The following is a 15,165-nucleotide window of genomic DNA, read 5'->3' as shown; positions in this document are numbered from 1 at the left end:
TCTTGGCTTCAGATAGGTGCAGCTCTGGCTGTTGCGGCCAAGTGGGAAGTGAATCAGCGGATGGAAGACCTCTCTCTTTCTCTCTCTCTCTCTCTCTCTTCCTCTCCTCTCCTCTCCTCTCCTCTCTCTGTGTAACTCTGACTTTCAAATAAATAAATAAATCTTTAAAAAAAAAAAAAAAAGAAAGAAATTCCTGGCCAAAACCCACAGGTCGTCGGCACTATGTGGTGGGAGGGGCATTCTGTGTGACAGGGCCTTCTCATTGTTGAAACAGAATCATGCCTTCCCAAAAGAATAACTAAGCAGAACCATCTACAATATGCTGGAACCAGAAACGTGAGAATATTGCACACACACAGACACACACACACATATATCAATATATGTCCCTGTTCTGTGGGCTTTCAACCGTAAGAATTACAAGGTTACTGGTGCCATTTGATGCATTCTCTCAGTTCAGAAGAGAGGGAAAAGTCAGGAAGAACCACATGTGTACACCTGATGGAGGTAGGCAGATGAGATGTGCTTCCAGCCTCCTAAAGTCCTCCCTAGAGACAGTGTGCCCCCCCACATTAAACTTGTCATTCAAACAGAAGAAATGAGTTTCAGATGAGGGTGGGTACACCTGGTGGGACACACAGAATTTCTGTGCCTCAAGTGCACACTCTCACGATGCAGGGAAGAGAAAGCCTGGCCACTGGCACACAGAGATGAAGTTCCGTGATGTGCAGGTGAGCACTGAGCTCCCTGGGAGGAGCCATTCAGATTGGAATCAGCAGCCGAAATTTTCCGGAGTCCAACAGGTTTCAGCCTCTGGCAGGATCTGCCTACAGCTGTGTCCCCATTTGCTGAAAGGAGCGTTGCTAGTAATTTATTAATAATTACAAAGTATTCAAGGATGTGAAAGGTCAGTGCCTATTTATAAGTTAGAGAGGATTCAAGGTAATCCCCATAATAATTCTTCCTTACTCTTATATTTGCATCCCCTTCAGCTTTCCTGGTGAGAGAAGAGTAGAATTACACGGCGTACTTGGAATTGCACAGAATCCACAGCTTGTCGTGACTATGCCACAGAGGGCGTGCTCGGCTTGAGAAGGTCATTTGTCACAAGTGCCCAGGAGAATAGAATGCATGGCTCTCACATGGGACCCTGACTGTTTAGTGGAGTTTCCAGCTACGAGTTTCATGCATCTGTTCCCAGCCAGGATTGCATTTTCTGGTAGGAACCTGAAGTTTATTAGCAGGGATTAAATTGCTGAGGGACCCAAGGAAATGGATCCCAAGAAGGCACCCAATCTTGTCCCCACTCAAAGGTGAGACCACCAGTGACAACTTTAAAATCATGGTGCCTTGAACAGAATATAATATCTAGATGTGACATTTAAACTTCCTGGATCTCAGTAGTGTGCTTCTATTATTTCTTTAAAGAAAAACTCACACAAACGTAAGGTCAAATTATAAATATAGTCAATAGATCCTCCCAAGATTTCTCAAAAGTGCTGCAAAAAAGGCATAGTTCCTCTCTGGCCCTGCGGCATTACATTTTCTAAATAGCTTGCAGCAGATGTAATTGATACATTAGTCTGCATATACCATATTTAAAATGGACACTTTGATATATTCTGACATGTGATCTAACCACAAAAGACTGTGCATCACAATCAAGATATATTGTCACAGTCCAGATATATGTGGGTGAAGACACCTGTCACTCCCTCAGGTTAACTTTCAAAATGGAATGCTTTAACTTGAAGTGGGGTCTTCACTTCTGTCTACCTGATTGCTTTCAGTGTAGCATGCCAAACTGTCAGATCGTTGTGAACTTTTACTGTCATCTGTGACATTGGTATGCCAAGCACCAAGTCATCTGCAGCTCTGAGAACATGTCTTAGGTTGGGGCTATGGTTTAGGTGTTGTTTGTGCCCCTAAAGCTTCCTGTGTTGTCAGTCTGGTCCCCAGGGTGCTGGTGGGTGGAATCCTTAAGAATTGGGGCCTAGTCAACTGGGCTGTGCCCTCAGAAGAGATGAAGGTATTTCTGGTGGGACCCTAGTGAGTTCTCATGAGAGTTGTCCTGCCCAGTCTCTCTCTGGTTTTAAGATATGAGCAAGGGGCTGGTGCTGTGGTACAGCAGGTTAAAGCCCTGGCCTATAGTGCCGACATCCTATATGGGTGCCTTCCCAACAGTATTAGCAAAAAACTGGATCTAAAGCAGAGTAGCCAGGACTTGAACTGGCACTCTGATATAGGATGCCGCTGTAGGAAGCGATAGTTTTATCCACAGAGTAGCCACAATAGCCCCAGCATAAGTTAGTTTTTAAATGAATATGAAGTTTACTTGACAGCTATTGTTTGGAATGTGAATCATCACAGATTATGAGGGTAGGGAAGAGGAGAGTCAACTTCTTACCCCAATATCTACTTGCCTGTGAGCTTGAACAAGTCCCCTAGCCTCTCTGAGTCTTTGTTTCTGTTTATGAAAATGGGAACAACACCTAGACCTTGAGAGCTCTCAGATCACTGACTATCACTTTGGAATGAAATAGCAGAAGAAGAGCCTCACAAAGCCTGGCACTGCCTGAGTGCCTAGCAGACGCCTCCCCTGCTCTGCCCACCTTGCCTATCCCTTGGGGAGGTTGGGCCAGGTGATGTCAGAGCAGGAGCAGCTGCCCAAGAGGAAGACAGCCAGGCTACAGGCGAGCCTCCCAGGGGGCAAGGACACTTCCCAGACAGAAATCTCAACTCTGCCCCGTTACAGCCTCCTTAATGTAGGAGAGTGTGCAAGAGACACAATCCTGAAACCACTTTGTGTGTTCCAGGAGAAAGAGTGCTTGTCACAGCCAGATCTCATGTCTCCTGAGGCTCACCTGCCTGACCACGTGAGAAGACAGTAGTCCCCATTTGTTCAGTGCTTTGCAGTCTTCAAAGAGGTGCTTTGACATCTTCACCCCAGCGTTAGTATAAAATCCCCATGGAGATAGTATTCTCATAATGGGCCCTGAGGCTGGATGCTGCTCCCAAAAACAGGGCAGAGGCAGCTGCAAATGGCCCACTTGCTGTGCCTGCAGCCCCGAGAGTGCCAAGCCCGGGCCAGCTGGTCCCCACTCACTCTCACCCTACCCTGGGTTCTGTCATCTGTCAGAGTCAAGAGGGTTGAAAGGGCAGTTGCTGCTCAGTTCCTTGTATGGAAATTGTCAGACACTGGGCAGATAAATTCAAGGACAAGGCGCCTGCCTGGTGGGCCAGGCTTCCAAAAGCACAGCCAGAGAGGACTGAACCAACTGTTGTGACCTTCCAGTCTGCTTAAAAGTTCTCCCCTCCAACACTGGGGGGAGGTCCCTTCAAAAACTTCCTATCTTTCAAATACCCAGACGACTTGGCAGTATTTTAAATTCCTTTTCCCACTCCCTCTTTCTTTCCTTCTTTCCTTCCTTCCCTCCCTCCTTTCCTCCTTCCACAGGTATTTATTGAGCATCTGTTATGAGCTGTGCATTGAGCAGGGTGAAAGAGGGCCTTGAATATAAACAAGACACAAACCTTTCCTGCTACACACATTTAGAGAAGGTGGGGCACACCGTCCACAGGTGGCGATAACTCACTGTAAGTTTCAAGAAAGGGAGATGGTGCTTCCATTGAGACTGGGGAGGCAATTGTCTTGACCCCTAGGGACAGGCTGAGTCTGCATTGAGAGAAGCTAAGTTCTTCCAGGAAGAGGTGCAGATGAGTGAACGGCTTCCATGGCAGAGAGCAGAGGGAGGGGTGCAGGCACATACGAGTAGCTATTGAATGAGATCATGGGATGTACCGTACTGGGACACCATGTTGGAAAGGTGACCAGATTGGAGGGGGGAAGGAGGGGACTAGAATGCCACTCTCAGTAGTATGTCCTTGGCCTACAGGCAAGGGGGAGGTCCTGAAGGCCTGCTGGGAGGAGCAACATGATCAGAGTTGAAAGGCTCATTCTATCTTCCCAGCCCGGATCTACCAGTGTGGTTTTTAAATAACCCATGCAAACGCTTAATAGGCATCCCTGGATTCCTGTGGCTCCATCACTAATTATTACGTGCCTTAGCAGAAGAAGTTTGGTGGTATCACTTCCTTGCATCCAGCCTGGGGATTGTCTCTCTCTTTTTAACATGTTTTTATGAAAACACCAGCCCTCAAAGTTTCTCATCCACTACTCATGAGTAATTCTGTATGCTAGCCATCCACACTTTTCCTCCCATGTTCAAAACATGACCTCGTGTGCCACTGAGTGAAGATGACATCATTATGGAGGCAACTTACATTGGACTGAATCTACATTTAAATGCTGATTATTCCCAAACTTCTCAATGTAAAACTTAGTTGGTAAAACAGCAATACAGGTCACAACAGGTCATGTGCTTATCAATATGTCTTGCTTCTACCGCTAAAAAATGTCTGATTGCAGGCATAATTCTAAATCTACCTTGGTTATTCTCAACATCAAGGACAAATATTTTACACTGCAACCTGAACACTTTAACAAACCCATAGTTGTTCATTTTCTGAACTAATTGTTCAGGAATTTCTCTAATCCTTTTATTAAATTATTTCTATTTATAGCATCATTTGTTCCCCCACCTACCCACCCACCAGCTGCTATCAGATTAAAGAGTACATGTGTGTGTGTAAGTATTCCAGAGCTAATCCTGGCCTTCTCACAGGCTCACACAGAATCATACCAGCTAAGAGCCCAGCTGTCACCACCGAGCTCAAAGAAGCCCATAACTTTTCCAATTTTCAAAAACAACCCGAGTAATTTCTTTAAAAGTATTCAACTTTTTCTCATGCTCCTGTGGTCTTTTTCCCTATGCACATTCATACGCATAGTCTCTTAGGCACTTTCAACTCCTTAATCAGAACCATTTAGGAGCTGGTCAAGTTTTTATTTTTTTTATTTTTTTATTTTTTGGTTTACTCAGGTTTAATTAAAATTTTAAAATTTAGTTCCACAGATACATGAGCCATTTTTGGAGTGTCAGCAGTCATGTTGTTAGTTGTTAACATTTTGTACAGCATGGGTTTAGAGTACTAAAAGCATAAGGAATTAGATAATTTACTTATAGCAGCATTTAAACTGTTAAGAGTACAAATGCTGGAAAATCCTGTATTGGTCACTATCATTAGCAGAAGTAAGAACTTAATTGTCTATGAACAGTAACATCTTAATTATACACAGATTTTGAGGGTAGGGAAGAGGAGAGTCAACTTCTTACCCCAATATCTACTTGCCTCTGAGCTTGAACAAGTCCCCTAGCCTCTCTGAGTCTTTGTTTCTGTTTATGAAAATGGGAACAACACCTAGACCTTGAGAGCTCTCAGATCACTGACTATCACTTTGGAATGAAATAGCAGAAGAAGAGCCTCACAAAGCCTGGCACTGCCTGAGTGCCTAGCAGATGCCTCCCCTGCTCTGCCCACCTTGCCTATCCCTTGGGGAGGTTGGGCCAGGTGATGTCAGATGTCTTTTAAAATACACAGTATATCTTACATATTTTTTGTTCTTATAAATATCTTGGGGCTTTATTCTCAAAAGTAGCTAAGTTACTTAGTAAATTTTTTCATTTCAAGGCTTGCTTTACAGCATTGTTAGGTGGTTCCAGAATAATTTGGCTCAACTACTGAGGATTCTGTTTTAAGATCTGTTACTCTTGCTAGTGAGATCCAAACTATCCTTGACTCTTTGTGAGTCTCTGGGTGTCGTTCATCCTGATCCTGTCTGGTGGTCTTTGCCTGGCCATCAATAATTTCCTCAATGCACATGTGCTCACCAAAGCTCAGCTGAAGACATGAGGAGAACCCCTTGAAGGTCTCCAGAGTAATATTTTCTCTGTAGTGCTCTCCACTTTAGTAATTGTGCCATAAATTCTATCTATCTCTCCAAACTCTCTTCTCAACTCAAGGAGACTGCCACACTCTGTTTGGGTACTGCCCCTTGTACTGTAACTCGGCAGGCAACTCCAGGCACAAAGTTGGATTAATCATTTTGTCCTCAGAAATCACTGTCCTGCACTGCCTTTCTAAACACTGTCATTTCAAATAGTGTGTCTTTTTTGTTTGTTATTCAAGATAGAAAAATAAACATAATATGTGTTACCTACGTCTAACAGCTGGAAGTGAAAGTAAGTCCACAGTACTGATTTTAATCATGTAACATGTGCCAGAAAATCATCCTTGCCCCCACAACCCCACCTTGGTGCTTACTTTAAGAATTGCCCATAAAGTTCAGGTATTATTTTTACCCTTCAAGAAGGAAAAATAACAGATTGGTCAATATTGAGGGGGAGAGGGGATAAAGATAAACTTTTACTTTTAAAATGCTTAATATACTAGAATGGTACAGATTTACCTGTGCATATTTGATATTGATATTATTCAGTAAACTAATGTTTTTGTTTTCTTCATTTCCCCCCACCCCCCACAGACTGAGAGTAACCATGACACAGCGCTAACACTTGCCTGTGCTGGTGGCCATGAGGAACTGGTACAAACACTGCTAGAGAGAGGAGCTAGTATTGAGCACCGAGACAAAAAAGGTAGGGCCAATTTTCAATTTTAATTTTCTGAAGTATTTGTGAATAAAATTTAAGTATTCAAACATGTTACTTTTTAGCCTTGTTTTGATGCTTAGGCACACTGGAAGGCAATATTGTTCATTTCCTTAGCATGTGTGAGAAGATCATTATTTTTCTCCAGGTTTTACTCCACTCATTTTGGCTGCTATAGCTGGGCATGTCAGTGTTGTGGAAATACTGCTGGACAATGGTGCAGACATTGAAGCCCAGTCAGAAAGAACGAAGGACACACCACTGTCCTTGGCTTGTTCTAGGGGAAGACAGGAGGTAACATTTCCTCTTGCAAATTTTTTCATCTCTCTAGTTTGCAAATATAGACTTATCTTTTTTCCTAATGGAACAATGGTTTGACATGTCAGACTTTTCACAGTAACTTGAAACTATTATTGATTACCAAAAAGGAAGTACCCTAGTACCTTTGTCAAAGGGTTTTTTTGTGCATTAAATGACAGACTTGGCAAATAAGCAATAAACATTTTTAGCTATCAGGAAAATGCAATTAAAATCCAGTTGAAAACCACTACAAACCACTAGAATGGCTAAAACAGCAAAAACAAATGTTGCCAAGGATGTAGAGCAACCTAAAATTAATGCATTTTTGATGGAAGTATAAATAGTACCACAGCTTTAGGAAAAAGTCCATTGATTTCTTTTTTAAAAAAATATATTTATGAACATTTGTTTCTTTGAAAGAGTTATAGAGAGAAAGAGATCTTCCATCTGCTGGTTTACTCTCCAAGTGTCTGTAATGGCTGGAGCTGGGCCATACTGAAGCCAGGAGCCTGGACCACATGGGTGGAAGGGGCCAATGCACTTGGTCTTTCTGCTGCTGCTTTCCCAGATGCACAAGCAGAGAGCTGGATCAGAAATGGGGCTGGGACTCGAACCGGCACCCAAATGGGATGTTGGTGTTGCTTAACCTGCTGCACCATAGCACCAGCCCCTGTCAATTTCTTATTCTGTTTTGCTACTGATGGCATAACGAATAGTTATCCATTTCAATAGATTTCTCAGTAGTTTTTACTTGAGAAGCTGTCTCTCTTTTTCTGGACCCAGGTTATCACCAGAGGCTGGTTTTATGGAAAGGATGAAGAACTTCCTCTTCATTTGTTACATTCTGCTATGCTGGTGCCTATTTTCCTTTTTCATATTGCACTTTTAGCAAAATGTATGATGTGTAATCAGTACTCCATATCCATTGATTCTGCGTTGTGTGGATTCAGCCCCGTTCCACAGAATCACAGCTAGACAGAAGCACAGGCTCCTTCACTGGAGTGCATGTGGAGAAAATACGTGGTGAAGACAAGTTACCTGCAGACAGGCTATTACTTCCATGTAGCTGCCAAGTTTTTATTATTTAAAGAACTTTTTAAAAAATCCACTAACTTTCCCTTCTTCTCCTTCTCAACATATTTTATGATGGATTGGATTAAACTAAAAAGTTCCTACTATTGGTTGGTCTGGGCTGTATCATAGTCCCCCCCAACAAATGCCCATGTCCTAGTTCTCAGAACCTGTGGGGGCCGGTGCTGTGTGTCGTAGCAGGTAAAGCTGCCACCTGCAGTGCCAGCATCCCATATGGGCACTGGTTCAAGTCCCAGCTGCTCCACTTCTGATCCAGCTCTCTGCTATGGCCTGGGAAAGCAGTAGAAGTTGGCCCAAGTCCTTGGGCCCCTGCACCCACGTGGGAGACCCAAAAGAAGCTCCTGGCTCCTTGCTTCGGATTGGTGCAGCTCTGCTCGTTGCAGCCAATTGGGGAGTAAACCAGCAAATGGAAGACACACACACACTCTCTCTCTCTCTGCCTCTCCTTCTCTCTCTGTGTGTAACTCTTTCAAATAAATAAATAAATCTTAAAAAAAAAAAAACCTGTGAACATTACCTTACTCAATCAAAGAGATTTTGTTGACATAATTAAGGATCTTGAAATGAGGGTGTATCCTGAATTATCATCATGGGCCTAACAGAACCACGAGGTCCATATAAGAGGCAAGAGGTCAGAGGGGGAGCAGAACCAGGGAGGGGAACATGAGCCAAAGATCGTGGCAGCCACTAGCAGCTGAGAAGGACAGACACACAGAACTGTGAGTCCATTTCCAGAACTTCAGGATAATAAGTCTGTGCTGTTTTGAGCATTGAATTTGTGGTCATTTGTTATAGTAGCAATAGAAAACTAATACTTTGGTTTATTATTGTAAGCTTTTTTTCCCCCTTTATAATCACATGTATTTTCTTGTTTTCTACCTCTTGAGTTTCTGGCTCTAACCATTATCAGGCCCAAGAACCAGATTTTGATTCTTCCAAAATTGATGGATGGGTGCCCTTGATTTTATTCAGACTGCACGTTAGTAGCTGCACCAATAAGAACAAGAGAAAGTTGAGTAGGCAATGCTGGAAAGTACACTTGCTGGTTGGAGGGGCAGGATGGAATGTGACGTGATGACAGCATGAGATACAAGGAGACCTGGTCCCACCCCGTCACTCCCTCCCCCGTGACCTGGGAGTCCCATTATCTCTCTCAAACTCAGTTTCACCATCTTTCAATGGGACTCAACCTTCTTCCAGGTTGGGTACCATTTGAAAGTGATTCACAGCCTTTCTACCCAAGAATAAAAAGCAGATGTGCACATCACATAAACCCTGATCTCCCATCACAGGCAGTTCCCTACACAAGGATCCAAAGATTCAGGTTAGGATACTCTAGGATAAATAAGCTCTAAACTCAAAACAATGAGGGACTGTTAAAAAGGAATAACTGGTAGTACTTTGGCTCCCACCACTGCTCACAAGCAACATTCTTGTGCCATCCCTTGTATTTGGTTTTGGTTTCTTTGTTTTGTTTTTTGGTTTACAAACATCTTTAGTAAATGAATAAAGAGGAGATATAAAAATAAAGTGGCTTGCACAGCAAATCTTAACTGCAAAAATTCTTCTTCCTTTGAAACTTTTCCTGCTGTGTTTGCTGCTTTTTCAGCCATGAGCTCTGAGTACTTCCTTCGGTTATACCTTCTAAACTCAGAATCAGCCAGCAGTACATCCACACAATAGCCTTTTTCCTTTGCTTCTTAGGAATTCGTGAATGGTAGAAGTCAGCTCGCCCCTTGTTATTGAAGGTTCATTGAGAATCAGAATAAGTCCCATTCCTCTGTTAGCCTAGTATTTCCCTCTTGCTGCATCAGAGACCTTTACATGGCTGAAGAAATCATGCAACCCATAGAATCTCAGGTTGGAAGAGACCACCAGGGTCAGAGGATTCAATTCCTCTTCTGTCGTCCAGCTGTCTGGGTGCAGCACCACTGCCAAGGCTTTACCGGGAAAGAGGTTGCCCTTCCCATTTCAGACAGCACTGACGGGCCCATTCAACCCACAGGACAATAGAGGCTCAATTCTGAGGGCCTAAATGCTTCTGGGTGTCCGAGGAAAATGTTTGGAGCCTGACAACACCTTTTAACAGTGTTGAAATTTTTAAAAACTAGACCCCCCCCAAAAAAAAAGCAAAATGGAAAGAAATAACAATTTCAAAAGCAAAATTACAGAAGCCCCCTCAGAAGTGATGAACAAACTATACTAGACATGGTAGGAGGTGATGTCCTGAAGTTGAAGGTGCCCAGGGCTACATAATTCTCATGTGTCTTGACGTCTGGCTCAGGGCTTTTTCATTCCCTTTCTGACCTGGAATACGATTCAGTAACTTCTGTTCAAGGCGCCTGGTTCTAAGCTTCTGTCAAAAAACAGTTCAGAATCTTCTATACGCCACAGCGTCGGCCCCTCTTCTGTTTTCCTACAACAGTTCGTTATTTGCGGAGGGTGATCAGAAGAGGAGAGTCTGCTTTTCATTACTTTATAGCATACTTCAAATCCCTTCACCTGCAATGCTGCATCCCATATGAGTGCAGGCTCAGGTCCTGGTTGCTCCATTTCTGATCCAGCTTACTGATAACGCACCTGGGAAGGCAGTGGAAGATGGCCCAAGTGCTTGGGTCCCTGCCACCCACATGGGAGACCCAGATGGAGTTCCAGGCCCCTGGCTTCAGCCTACCCAACTCTGGCCCTTGCAGCCGTTTGGGGAGTGAACCAGCAGATGGAAGATCTCATTCCCTCTCATGTTTTTCCCTCTTGCTCTGTCATTTTGCCTTGCAATTAAATATGTAAATCTTTTTTTAAAAAAAAAATTCCTTCACCTGCTTAATTCTGAACCCATACCAGTTTGATCATATATCTATCAGGCATGGGTTATTGTTGGATGATAATCACGGTGATTCTGATGGTGCTGGAGATTATGCAATTTTATCCATGTTACAATGAAATGTCCTCCAAGATTTTAGTCTGTGGATCAATTGGGTTATCTAACCAGAGAAAAGACAGAGATCTATGCTGAAGGCAAAAGTCACACTCCAGGCTAAAATCATTGATCTTCTCATTCTATTTAACTGGAAATGAAATAAATAAGCTCAGAATGAAAAATAAACAAATACAATAAGAAATGAATAAACAAAAACTTAAAACAGCTATAATTTTAAAAGCTATATGAAAAAGCAATAGTTTTTAAAATAAAAGACAGATGATTAAAGAAAGATAAAACTAATTCAGAACTGTAAAATCACTGAAACAAAACAAAAATTACACAAAAGAATTCAAACTGTTTAGAAGATCTGGACATAAAGGAATAATAAGCCAATGAGATTTGTATATACTTAAAAATTGAGAGCATAAAAAGAAAACCAATTATAAAAATAGGTGTTAATGACAAAAAAAAGTTACTGTGCATTTTTTTAATTAAAAATTCAAATGAAAGCAATACTAAAATAAGTTTTTATACGTTAAGTTGAAAACATGAAAGACAGCTTTCTGGGCTGTACAGGTTGGCGCAGCAAGGCATACCCACGCTGCTAGTGGGGGAAGGTGTGATCTCAGAAGAGGTCATTTGCAAGCCCGGACTAAAAGCCTTGGAAATGTCTTTTTTTTTTTTAAGAGTTATTTGAAGGTCAGAGTTACACTGAGAGAGAAGGAGAGGCAGAGAGGGGGGGGGGGTCTTCCATTCACTGGTTCATTCCTCAACTGGTCTGTGCTGATGGAAAGCCAGGAGCCAGGAGCTTCTTCCGAGTCTACCACATGGGTGCAGAGGCCCAAGAACTTGGGCCATCTTCCACTGCTTTCCCAGGCCATAGCAGAGAGCTGGATCAGAGGTGGAGCAGCCAGGACTCAAATCTGCGCCCATCCGGGAGTGCCTTTTCTCTCTCTCTCTCTCTCTCTCTCTTTTTTTTTTTTTTTTTTTACAGGCTGAGTGGATAGTGAGAGAGAGACAGAAAGAAAGGTCTTCCTTCCTTTGCCGTTGGTTCACCCTCCAATGGCCGCTCTGGCAGGCGCGCTGCGGCCGGCGCACCGCGCTGATCTGAAGCCAGGAGCCAGGTGCTTCTCCTGGTCTCCCATGTGGGTGCAGGGCCCAAGCACTTGGGCCATCCTCCACTGCACTCCTGGGCCATAGCAGAGAGCTGGACTGGAAGAGGGGCAACCGGGACAGAATCTGGCGCCCCGACCGGGACTAGAACCCAGTGTGCCGGCGCCGCAGGCAGAGGATTAACCTATTGAGCCACAGCACCGGCTGGAAATGTCTTTTGAATAAAAAATTTCTACATCTATGGGGCTGGCGCAGTGACGCACTAGGTTAATCCTCTGCCTGTGGCACTGGCATCCCATATGGCGCCGGGTTCTAGTCCCAGCTGCTCCTTTTCCAGTCCAGCTCTCTGCTGTGGTCCGGGAGGGCAGTGGAGGATGGCCCAGGTGCTTGGGCCCTGCACCCGCATGGGAGTCCAGGAGGAAGCACCTGGCTCCTGGCTTCGGATCAGCATAGCTCAGGCCGTAGCGGCCATTTGGGGAGTGAACCAACAGAAGGAAGACCTTTCTTTCTGTCTCTCTCTCTCACTGTCTGTAACTCTACCTGTCAAATAAACAAAAATATTTTAAAAAATTTCTACATCTAGGAGTTTATCTTAATAAATAAAAAGAGATATGTAGAAATATACTAGAAAAAAAGTTCTTTAATATACAAAAGATGGCATCTGGTTAAGTTAATATGCAATAAACAGCATACTACATAGTTATTAAAAATAGTGCAGACAGATATCAATAGTTTGGAAAGTTATTCACAACATATTGTGAAGATAATGGGTTACAAAATAAACATTATTTAATGATCTTAATTAAATTGATTAGATGCACATTTTTATTTACCACTAAGATACAAAAAATTCACCAATTAAGCCATAATGAGTGATAGATTTTAGGCTACCTTATGATTTCAGAGACATTAAATTGAAATATGTATCCTAAAATTGATAAACTATTAGATGCATGCCATATTCCTGCCATTCTAAAACTAACTTCTTCCTGCGTACCTTAATATCATGAATTTTGGGATGTGTTTAACAATCAAGATTATGTTTGACATAAGGCTTCTCACACTACTTCCAGCCCACCTGCAACTCAACTGATCCAAGAAAATATTTTATTTATATACACATGAGACAACTGGAAGGATATATACCAGAATATTAATAGTTGTTTCTGTATGATAAGATTGCAAAGAATTTTTATTTTTCCCTCCAGTTTTTCCGTAGCTTATAACTTCTCTAAAATGAACTTTAAAAAATGTGAACACCAACTAAAAAAACAGCATTGTGAATTCCCAGATTAGCCCCGTGTTACTTGGACTCTGGTGTCGTGTGCAAGAAAGGCGGGTCCTTGGTAAGATGACCTTGCCATTCTCCTTTTCCTCCATTCTCTTTCAGCACCCACCGAAACATCTAAGAGGGGTGGCAAACATACTTCATTGCAAACGCCAGTTCCAACTGATCAGTAGTGGCCACCTGGAGCACTGAAAAAGAATCTGAGGCCAAGGTGGAGTTCAGAAAGAAAGTGTGCATGACTCACAGTTAACAAGAGACCATGGTACCCCCAATGCAATATATTGGCCGGAGCTGGAAAACATTTCCCAGTTTCACTTTTGCTTTTACCTTTAAACAGACCACCTGTCTTTCCAACCAGCAAAGTTAAACAGATCGTGACTAAGAAGTGTAGTACAAAGTGCTGGATTTTTATTGTTAATGCTACGCTAAGCCTATTCTAGCAAAGACACCCTTCAAAGTTTCAAACCAGTACTACAGTGTGGCATTATATATTACAAAACTGAATGGCGCATATGTTAATGATCCAGTAATTCCACTCCTAAGACACATCCCTCTGTTTTCCAAGAGTTAGAAACAAAAATATTCATAGCAACCATTCATAGGAGATTGGAAAAACACACTGTGGTCGATACAGAGTTTATTCATTGTATTAGTTACAATTTCATAAAATAAACATTTGGGTGAAATAAAAGGCATAAAATGATATATAATATTGTCAGTTGTTTATAACATCAAACACAAAACACCAAAAATAAGTTATTCTATTGTTTACAAATATATCCCTATGTAACAAAACTATTACTAAAAAGGCAGAGAGGGTGGGCATTTAGCCTATAGGTTAAGCTGATGGGTAGGATGCCCAAGTCCTGTCTCACAGTACCTGGACTCAGTCCCAGGCTCTGGCTCCTGGTTACAGCTTCCTCCTAATGCACACCCTGGTGGGTAGTGGTGCTAGCTCAGGTAGTAGGGTCCCTGCCATCCACAAGGAAGACCCAGGTTGAGTTTCAGCTCCTGGTTTTAGGGGCCAGCTATTGTGAACAAGTAGATGGGAGCTCTCTCTGTCTCTGTTTCTCTACCTCTCAAATAAATAAATAAATAAATTTTTTAAAATATTTATTTATTTATTTGAAAGGCAGAGTTACACAGAGAGAGGAGAGGCAGAGAGAGAAAGAGCTCTTTCATCCGATGGTTCACTCCCGAATTGGCCACAACGGCCAGAACTGAGCTGATCCGAAGCCAGGAGCCAGGAGCTTCTTCTGGGTCTCCCATGCAGATGCAGGGGCCCAAGCACTTGGGCCATCTTCTACTGCTTTCCCAGGTGATAGCAGAGAGCTGGATTGGAAGTGGAGCAGCCGGGTCTCAAACCGGCACCCATATAGGATGTCAGCGCTTCAGGCCAGGGCATTAACCCGCTGCGCCACAGCACCAGCCCCAATAAATACATTTTTAAAGAATGGAAAAATAGCAAAAAAAAAAAAAAAAAAGAAAGAAAGAAAGAAAGAAAAAAACCTTAGGGTGGTAGTTACCATTGGGGCAGACATGGGACAGGATAAAGAGTGACAATGAAATGAATTGGAATATTCTATTTAAGTTGGTTGGTGGTTTCATGGATGTTCATTAGGCGGAGGATTAGCCTATCGAGCCACGGAGCTGGCTTCCTCTGGGCCATTTCAATGACAACCAAAAAAGGAACAGCCCTCATCTGTGCTATTACAAGTTTAAGTACAGCATTTAAAAACCTCTCTTTCAGATTTTTTAAAAATTATTTTAAAGCTCATTTACCCCAGTCATCCTAATTTTTATTACTACTGCAATGGTAATATACCATTTAACATAGCACTTTATCAGCACTGTACACTTAGCTTTTTTTTCACAGTTATGGC

General features: G+C 42.7%; 1 protein-coding gene across 4 annotated transcripts in view; it reads right to left on the bottom strand.

Annotated features, from left to right (window-relative positions):
• The window catches only part of SMYD1 (SET and MYND domain containing 1), a 53,006-nt gene that overhangs the window by 25,803 nt on the left and 12,038 nt on the right, over positions 1 to 15,165 (bottom strand). The window lies entirely within an intron of this gene.

This window comes from Lepus europaeus, chromosome 13 (assembly GCF_033115175.1).
Source record: "Lepus europaeus isolate LE1 chromosome 13, mLepTim1.pri, whole genome shotgun sequence".
NCBI lineage: Eukaryota > Metazoa > Chordata > Mammalia > Lagomorpha > Leporidae > Lepus > Lepus europaeus.
Note: the sequence above shows the minus strand (reverse complement) of the source record. Positions and strands in the feature narration are given on the sequence as shown.